Source organism: Mesoplodon densirostris, chromosome 1 (genome assembly GCF_025265405.1).
Source record: "Mesoplodon densirostris isolate mMesDen1 chromosome 1, mMesDen1 primary haplotype, whole genome shotgun sequence".
Classification (NCBI taxonomy): domain Eukaryota; kingdom Metazoa; phylum Chordata; class Mammalia; order Artiodactyla; family Ziphiidae; genus Mesoplodon; species Mesoplodon densirostris.
This window is the reverse complement of record NC_082661.1, coordinates 154972299-154981194: the sequence shown is the minus strand read 5'-3', so window position 1 is coordinate 154981194 and position 8896 is coordinate 154972299.

Here is an 8896-nt window from a genome sequence, read left to right as displayed (position 1 = left end):
TTTGAAGGATCCAGTAGACGTGGTCAGAACTAAAATTCAGGAAGCAGTGCAAGATGGGAATTAAGGGATGGATGGCATGGCCACAGGCTGTAAGAGTTATAGGAGTTCTGAGAACGAGATTTGTGGGTAAGCTGGAGTAGTCTGAAAGACATGGGCCTTGGAAAGATAAGAGATTTTAGTAGATGGAGAAGGAGAAGTTTGATTCACACTGGATGGACTGTGTGGGCAAAGGCACAAAAGTGAGACTGACTAGAAGATGACCAGCCCAGCTAAGGAAATTGACCTGAGATAAGATGAAAGTTTGTTTTACACATTGGCAGGAAATAAGCTTGGAAAATTAAGGTGTAGACAGGTTATGGGGGACCTTGAGAGGCTGCTGAAGAGAAAAGACTACAACATTCCGTGGTTGTCTAATCTACACCATTCTGTGGTTGTCTAGTCTTCTTATGCCTTTGAGTGCCTCCTTCTCAGCTCTCACAGCTCTAACACAATTCCACATGAGATCCTTGCCCCTTCATGCTTGGAGCTGTTTCATGCATCTCCGCATCTGTGATCCTCCACTTGCCCTCCCTCTACTGTTTTCCCCGAGTACATTATTTATGTAGAGAAAGGTTTGTGTGGTTTAAGGTACCTGTAAGACCTCTATTTCTGGTTACTACTTGTTAAGGAGGCCCTTCAATCATCTGGTAATTCAAGTGGCCTTCCTCTTGGGAGGACAAGTTGGTTGACCAGTTACAAGCAAGTCTCCATTCTTCAAAAGTCAGATCCCAAATCCCATGAACTATATGTTACTTCCTTTGCATGTCTGAATGAGAGGTTGTGGATATGCTGCTGCTCTTTTCCTAATGATTCCGAGCACTTTTTTTTCCTGGACTATGAAATATCTGCATCCACATAACAACAAAATCACAGTACGGTGAATACAAACCCAGACTTTGAATCCTGGTGCTGTTGCTTCTGATTCATGAGAACCTCGGACATGTTATTTAACTTCTTCAATCCTCATATTTTAAAAAAATCTGTAAAGTAGCTCTAACAATAAATGAAAATATCTACTTCAGAGGATTGTTGTAGGGATAAAAGAGATAAAAATATGTAAAGCATTTAGCCTAGTGTCTGGAATAAAATAAACTCTCAGTAAATGTAGCTATTATGATTCTTATCAAGGCTGGGGACACTAGAATGAAGATGGTATGGTCCCTGGCTCGGGAACAAGATCTCTCTAAGGTGACTTTTTAAATGCCAGTATTCCTTTAAAAGGAAAGTGGGGGTGATAAGTAGAGGCTGGGAATTAATATTTTTTGAGCACCAAGAATAGGCTAAGGACAGGGTTAGATGTTTTATAGCGATAATGTATATGATAAAAGGGAAACAAGATTAGAAACTGGTTTTTTTAAGCCTTTCCATAGCAAATTCTCAGACTTAAAGGACAACTCTCTGAGTGACTGCTGTGTTATTTGTGGGCATCTGTGGCTGATGCTCTCTGAATGCACGGGGTGGTATTATAGAGTACTTGGAATTAGAGGCGAGTGGGTGACTCTTCTTCCTTGGCCAGTTTAAGTTAAAATTTTTTTTATGATATCTTTTAATTTTAGTGCTAACAAGGCACAACTAAAAATCCACTTCTATTTAGGAATTGGGACCATTTTGACAATGAGTGCCCAGAGTGCTTATTTGAGTTCTGGATGCTTGGGTCTGGATGAAAGCCAAGATTAAAAAGCATCCTGCTTTCCTGTTCCGGTCTCCAGATCAGAGATTCCTTTGAGTTAGTAAGTGCCCTTTAAAAATGCAAATATGGCCGGTATGTTCGTTATGCAGGGGATTCTCAAGTATACATGCAGATTACTTTGGCCAAATCATAATACTGTTTTTCTTTCTAAATCCCCATTAATATCCTAAGGGAGGAAATTTGGAGGCTTTGTGTATGGAAATGGGAGGACACAAGTCAGGATAGGGTGCCAAAGTGGATTGTGCTAGAAAGCAGCCTGGCAGTATTGAGTGCTGGGCTGGGCAGTGAAGGGGTGGGGCGGTCAGAGAGGGAAAGGGTGAATAGAAGGCCATGGAAGGTGCCAGAATTAAGGCTCCTCCTCTGAGGCTCTTCAGTCATTTGACTCCAACAGCTGCTTGAATGCTCCGAGCAACTTCTTGATGCCTTACATAAGTTGTCATACTGTTCCTGGATTTGGACCATTGTTCAAAGACAGTTTGATTTGTCTAGTTCTGGCCTGGAACCATAGTTCCTCAAGCTGGTTGGACATCAAAACCCTTTGGGAAGTTTTTCAAAAATATCAATTCTCATGTCTCACACCCCAACCCTGGAGTGGGGTCCGGGAATCTGTGTGATAAAAGTACAAATTTATTTTTCCCCCAGTTGACTTGGAGACAGTTGTTCTGTAGGTGAACTTTTGGGAGCCATTGATCCAGAACTCTCCTAACAGGGCCCCCAGCACTGAGATGGTAAGTTGAGTAAGTGTTGAAATGAGGTAAAATGATCTTCCCTCTATTGTGGATAATATCGTCACACAAAAGCATTTTCCTTTGTTTTGAATTTATTTCTTAGGAGAATTTCTGGGAGTGGGATGATTTGGTCAAGGATATGAGCATGTTTAGAGTCTTTGTCATCCATATTTACATTTTAACATGCAAATGTAGGGCACCACTTAAAAAATTCTGAAGTGTTATAGACATGTAGAGGCAATTCAGTCTCACTCAGGGAAAGCCCAAAGAAAGGAATTTGCTTTCACGTGAGAAAGTGCCAAATTACTCTCCCATTTCTCTTTTCCAGTAAAACAGAATACTGATGAATTACTTTTGGAAGAAAATTTCAAAGCATTACAGAATGCTCAATTTCTTAGGTCATAAATTGAAGTCTTCTTATCACTAAACTTAGTTTCTTGTAAACCTGAAGTCAGCAGTGACCTCTTCCCCATTTCATAGAAAAGAAAACCAATGAAGGGAGTGGTTAAGTAACATCAATATGGTTTTCATCACATTTGCCATGAGAACTACGTATAATCATCCATTCAGTCATTGCTTGAGAAAATAAATGATTGAGTAGTTTTTAATAGGTGACCCATGGAAAGACACTAGTAAGGTGAATGCATGAAGAGAGCATTATCCATATTGGAGGAGGGTGGGCAGAATGAATTGACCCAGATAGACCTCCTGCTCCGTCTTTTTGTTTTTTTGTTTTATGTTTTATTCATTATGCATTATCATAATCTGCTAACCTAAAAGCATAGTTATTGCTTGTGGCACAGAGAGAATCAGGTGAATTTTCAATGGCTCCAATGGAAAAAAAAAAAAAAAAAAGATGTGCTTTTGCAAAATATCAAGTGAGATACACACTGTGGTGTGTGGGAGACTGCACTTGCTTACAAGAGCTGATTGTGATATTTCCAGAAATTTTGCAAGCCAGGTGTTAAACACAGTCACTATTAAAAATTAAATTCTGTAAATCACAGTTAAGTAAATTATATTAAAAATAAAGGTAATACTCAACACTCATTACTCCTGATTATTTACCACATTTTTACTGTCGTCTGTGCTTTTGAAGTTATCTACTCCAATTTATCTGTGTGATAGGAATATTATACAATGATGTGCTATTAAGTATCTCTTTCCAACTTTGTATTCAGTGAAACTGGCCATGGCGTGAGTATTTACACCACAAAAATTGGCAAACACTGTCAACCAGGCTCTCCACACTTTTTTTTTTTTTTTGAGGAAAGCCTGTTGAATAAACATTTACCAGAATGACAACGAGGAAATGTGCAAAATACAATCATGGCAACTTGTCAAAATGTGTCAAGAGCCATTAAAATGCTCATACTGGGGAGTTCCCTGGTGGCCTAGTGGTTAGGATTCAGAGCTCTCACTGCAGAGGCCTGGGTTCGGTCCCTGGTTGGGGAACCATCCCGCATGCTGCGCAGTGTGGCCACAATACAAAAAAAAATTTTTTTTTAATGAAATGCTCATACACTTTGATCCATTAATTCTATCTCTGGGAATTTATTCTAAATAAATAATTCAAAGAAGGGAAAAAATAACATGCATGAACATATTCACTGTATTGTTATTATAACAGAAAAATCTGAAAATAACCTAAATATTAAGCAAAAGCGATCTGAAAGCACTAACTGTGTGGAATATTTTACAGTCATCAAAGGTCATAATTAACAGTAGTTATGAAAATGTATTGGATATGGTGTTAAGTTAGAAAATCAGGATTACAATGTTCACTTACATTCTGGTTTCGTTATGAATGAGGATTAAATGTGAGCATAAAAAAATAAAGCATTTGGTGTGTTAGAATGGTGAAATAGTAGAATTTTTTTTACTTCATGTATTGTAGAAGTGGTGTGTGTGCATTAAAAACTATGGAGAAAGCCTGTAAATAAGTGATCTTAAGTAGTTTTAATATTTAAGGGGATGGCTAAGGGGAAGATTTGTGGACCAGATGGGGCTTGCTTTTGACATGCAGATGTGTACTGTGAACCCTGGGCAGGGCAGGGTATTGTAAAGGGAGTTAGCATCTAGGCAGTCTTGAGTGGTGAATGCTAAGTAGGTTTCGTTAGGGCAGCTCAGGAAGAAAGAAGTGACTGGCTGCCTTCGGAGGATTTGCTAACGCAGTCGGTGGAGATTGAGAAAGAGCCCAGAGAAAAGCTACCGTTGAAGGCCGGAGAGAGAGGTGAGAACATTTCTTAGGAAGAGACAGGGAGATGCTGATCTCAGAGCTGAGCCAGATGGATGTGAAAATAGTTCCATTTAGATCCCAAAACAATAGGGCTCAAACCAGAAAGAAAATGATTCTTCTAAATCATGCGTTCTCGAATCTCAGTGTGTTTACCTGTGTGTGTCGGGGGTGAACCTGTTACCTTGAGGCTTAGGATCGAAGGGCTTATGATGTAAAAGAGGTATGACAACAGAGAAAGCCCAGAAGGGACAAGTTATTCTGTTAAATCTATAGAAACAAACTAAAAACTGGAGACTGTTCTTATGATACTCCTTAAAGGGGAATATAGTTTGTGCCAAAAAATTCCCTTCTGTAGTTAAGTAAGTTTTGTCAGGCATTTGGACCAGCTGAAAGTAACTGTGAACAGGGGAACTACAAGGGGAAGCACAGAGAAAAATGGTTAAAGGGAGAGTCTAGGACCCATGAATATTCTATTTCAAATCATTGGGAGGCGGTAATCAACAATAAACCTGAGTAGAATATGCGGTGTTATGTTCAGAAAACATTTGGGCCTTAGTGTATGATAATATCACATTAAAGAAGGAAAGAAAACCTAATTTTTAATGAAATGTAGTACTTTATATACAGAACTGTAGCACTCAAAATAGTAATAACAATCAGACATGTGCCATAACAACAATGTACGTATCACAAAATAAACATATTGAAAGTAAATGACATCGCAGTAGCAGAAGCCATGGTACTGAGATTATCGACTTCACCTGGCTTTAGAACTTTAGTGACAGTAATAAGCTCTCAAATAGCCTTTAATATATTGGGTTCTTTCAACTTTACACTGAAAACTGTTTAACTTTAAAAAAGATTTCACATTCCCTATCGTCAGGGGCAGTAGTCTCTTGGGACATGACATGATAAAACAAGGACAAATCAACAACCCTTCTTAGCCTTGGAGGCACAACTCAGGGTCTGTTGGATATGCAAGGGTCTGGCACCTGAAGTCAGACCTCCTTCTGCAAGCGCCTGCTGACTGTCCTTTTCCCTACTTTACAGGGTGTTTCATGGACTAATTGGCTTACACTTTAGAGCAGTATTTCCTAATCACTTTTTTGGTCATAAATTCCTTTGAGAATCTGATGAGAACCAAAGACCGTATCCCCAAGAAAAAGAACACGTACAAGAACATGCACATTTGTCATGCACTTTTAGGAGATTCAGGGATCCTCTGGAGTGTATCCATGGACAATCAGTAGTCCAGAGGCCTCATATTAAGAAATCCTGCCTGAGAGGCTGTCAGTGTAACAGAGAGGGCATTGCAGAAATTGAGAAAATGCTGGTTATTGTTGATGTTGGATTTAGCTGCTAAAGAGAAAAGTTGACTCTCCAGTTGATGGCTAAAATGAGGACAACATGGCAGGTACGTGTGTAATTTTATAGCACTGGATCCTCAAGTTCAGTAAACATGCGGAGCTAGAGCTTGTTCTCTTCAGAGTATATATGACTAATGTTCTACGTCCTTAATTCTGAATTCTCTTATGTGAAGCCAGTAGCTATTTGGGAAAACATCTCTAAGATTCTATTTTAATGTCCTATTTACTGTCATGTGGTACCTAGTTGCCACAAGAAATGCAGGCAGTTTGTAAATACCAGTCTGGCTAACCCCAGAGTGTAGTGAGTGGTATTCAGTATTGGATACCCAGCCAGGCTGCTTTTAGAGGGGAAAGGCATTAGCCTGTGTGTAATGTGATCGCTTCTGAGTGTAAAATGCTGGTTTTCCTATCTGAAGCTGAACATCTGTTTGGGCCCTGATGACTTTGGAGATAGTACTTTTCCTGTGTAGCCTTTAGACTACAGAAGCCCAGTTGGCCCTCTTCTGTTAATGGGTACTTGACTTGCAGTTTGGGGACCTGGGTCTTTTCGGCTGAAAGCTCATGCCTTTGTTAATCTCCTATCCACTTAGATGGTGATAGGGGCTTAGGCAGGGTGTGAAGATTTGTCCCAAATCTGTCATGTTAATGGAGTGGGGGAGATACAGGGTGGGGAGGGGAAATGCACCCAGTCTTCAACTCTCCAGAGAAAAAGTATGTGCAACTGGATAAAAAAATTGTGAAATATGAGTCAGGCTTCTCTTGGTCTGGCATAGTGTAAGAATTATACGTCTTTCTTTGAGGTAGAAAAGGAAAATCTGTAACAAATATATTCAAGTAATTAGTGCGCCTCACCTTCTACAACCATTTAAATTATTGTACACCCATGACTAGGTCTCCTGCCAATTTCAGTTCAATGTATTCAATGTATTTTTCAATGTATTCAGTGTATCTTAATACATTTAATGCATTTAAATAATAACATGGCATCATAGAATCCTCAGTTACAGCCCACAAAACAGAAATATTCCATGTACACCAAAGACCAGTGGCAAACTCCACCCCCTTGTCTCCTGGAGATTGCTTCCCCTGCTTTGGCATTATGTCTAGCAACCTAGTTGCTGTTGTGGGGAACTGACTGGCATGTATCTTGTATCTCTTCCTTGAGGCTTTTCCTTTCTTTCAGAGGCTCCTTTCTTTTGGGCAGGATCCCTGCTTTTCCTTTGCTTTCACCAGTGCTATTCTAACTTCTGCCTTCTTGAGCACTTCTAAATACACATATCTTAACATAAATCTTTTTCTCAGTTGCCACAAAAAATCCTGACTGTCTTTGTTCCAATCTTGAGCTGAAAATGATTTCAGCCATGATTGAGAAGTGTACGAATGCCTGGGATTAGTCCTTCTAACAAGGAAAAGGAGAGCCATATATTTGGGTTCAAATTTAAATGATGTCAAACCACTGTCAGCAGCTGCAGAAACCCTTAAAGGGTCTAGAAATCCCCTTTGGTATACTTTTTTGGGATAAAACCTGATTTTCCTCAAGCTCCAATAACTTTGGACAGTAACTTGCTGTTATTTACGATGACAGTCTTTCTTTCTCGCTCTCTCTTTCTCCGGCTGTGATAAGGGAGTAGAAGAGGGTGTTGGACGTATATACAGGAAATAGGAGGGGAAAAGGCAGAAAAACCTTACATGTTGACAGTACCACAACTTCCTACATTTACTAAAATGATACTGTCACCCTTCCTATACACAGAATATTTGGTAATATCAGAGAAATATCTGTAATAATGTTGACTTTAAAAATATAATAGTAATGCATGTTCATTGTAACAGAATGTGGCATATGCCTTTTAACCTAAATATACGTGTATACATTTTATTTATGAGTATTTAAGTTTTTATTAAAAACACCATCATGCTAGTGCTTTCCCTTCAAAATGTGCAGAATCTATAGAAAGGAGCTTAAAGTAAACATTGCTTCTTAATATAAGAGAAATACAGCTGATGCTTAAATGGATCACTTGAATTAATGAAGGGCAAGCAACTATGGTATCTTTTCTGAGTCCCATAGCTATCTTTTTTTCCTTTTCATCCTCTGCATCTCAGGAAAAGTGATTTCAAGATGTAGATTGTGGCAAAGTTTCTATTAACTTCTAGAGCCATGAAAATACATGGACAGTTTTGGCATGGTGGCAGGGAAGTTCTGTGTAACACTTGGACCAAAAGTTCAAAACCCAAACCAATAGTTTTGGATTTCCCCAAGGGCTACCCATTTGACATGTCATCCAGGAAAGACCCAACACACATAGATATGGAGGGAAAAACAAAAGTTTCTCTTCCAACAGGGGCTAGACTCTTGTGGTTTTCAATTTAGAGACTAGATTGTGCAATTGTACTCATGAAAAAAAGTCACCAGCATTTTTAGCTTAAGCTCATGTACAATGTTTTTTTCAGACCTGTGACCAGCCAACCTTAAGAAGTTATATTATCTTAAAGCTCCCTCTGATTTACCATTCCTTTCTTTAGAGGGCTGAAGTGATCATATTTAAAATTCTTTCCTACATTCATTCACGCTATTTGGAGTTTAAATGTTAGTGCTCCTTCCTTTATGTATTTGGTCATGACTGGTTTTATTTCTCAACAGGTATGTAGCTCGTTATTTTATCTACCAATTATAATTACTTCTTGTTTCTTTTGCCAATTTTGAGAGTGCTTAATGATTCTTAAATGCTAGATCTTTAACAAATTAATTACTAAAATGCAGAATAAATAACATAACAAATTCACTTGCCTTCATAGTCTTTTAGAGTTTGATCAAGAACTTTTAAATTAT